Raw genomic sequence first — 1,601 nt, 5'->3', positions numbered from 1 at the left:
GTGAGTTTTGAATTTGACGAGATACATCAGATGTCCAAATCAAGTGACAGAAAAACCTGCTGCTGATAAATAATTAGAAACTGATTCAAGTGACACTGTGACAGTGCCTGGGATATACAGTATCCCTGGACTTAAGGGCCCATGTTTTTTCACTTCATGTCGGCCCACAAAGTTTGTCTCATTTGAGGACCTGCAGATTAATTCGCACAGCTTTGAGTTGTGGATAACACAGATCAAACAACTGTGAAATCAGTGGTGTAGTATACAGGTTATGCAGGTATATGACATATACCCACTAAGGAAGCTCCTGAACTCCTGCATTGTTAATGATTGTAAGGCATTTTACAGAGTTTTGTGACAGAACATGCACTTTATCTATCTATCTATCTATCTATCTATCTATCTATCTATCTATCTATCTATCTATCTATCTATCTATCTATCTATCTATCTATCTATCTATCTATCTATCTATCTATCTATCTATCTATCTATCTATCTATCTATCTATCTATCTATCATTTGTCCATCCAACGAGCAAGAGAGAGCAGGAGAGAGAGAGAGAGAGAGAGAAGCCAGCACAAACCGCCAAGCTAAAGTCAGCTGATCTGAATAGTGTGTTACTAACAAGTGCAAGATTAGTAAACTATTATAGTAAGAGAGTAAAAGGAGCAGAGGTTTGGGTATGTATACCGCTAAAATTCAGTAAACTATACCACTGACTGGAACGTTGTTAACACAGATTTTGGACCTAGAACTGTTTCTTTCTAAAGTTTGAGAGTTCTTGGCCTCGTAAAAACCCATGGTTTTATAGTATGGCATGCCAAAACATATTGTAACTTGAGATCGGGGCTGAGGTCTTTATCAGAAACTGAGGTGGTATATTAAATGGAGTTTATGTTTCTGTATCTCTAAAATAGAGATCATCCAGTCCTTGCAAATATTATTTTGTCAACCAATAGCTTACTTTTTTTGTTTTGTTTTCTCTTTTGTAATCTATATATAATGTTATCATTTTATCATCTATAAGAAAGTTTAGAAGAGAGAAGAGAGATATCTTTTTAGAAATATAACTCTGATTCATATCCAATGTCCAAAGATTCACATGCACACGCTTTTATCTTCATCAGGTGACCCCCATACTGTATAATTATGGAATGCACAATACAGAGCACAGTCTACGCAACTTCATTTTGCAGCAAAACAAAGCACATTCCTCTGCTTCTACTCACTGTCCCTCCCCTAGAAAGTAAAGCACAGTAGATGCACACTGATCCATCAGGCACAAGAATGAGCATAGCACATCCTCTTACTACGAGCAATCCTAGTCCCCCACATCTCCAAAAAATCCTCTCAACAGCACCTCCCAAATGGCAGCTCTGCAGGAACCTTGGAAATCACACTGATCCAAACTGTTTTGAAAGGCAAGAGGATCAGTGGCACCAGCTATTTGTACATTTAAATTTAGAGCAGTCACCATCCATGTCCATATAAAGTGGAAATGACATTACTAAATTCAAGGATGCAACCCAGAGCCTGGTACTTAGATAAAGAAAAATGATCATGGAACATGTAGGTATAGGCCCACAGCTGGTTGTTAC

Source organism: Trachurus japonicus, chromosome 15 (genome assembly GCF_045865225.1).
Source record: "Trachurus japonicus isolate A0001 chromosome 15, Traja_1.0".
NCBI classification, from domain to species: Eukaryota; Metazoa; Chordata; class Actinopteri; order Carangiformes; family Carangidae; genus Trachurus; species Trachurus japonicus.
The sequence above is the reverse complement of the archived record's forward strand: the minus strand, read 5'-3'. Positions refer to the sequence as shown.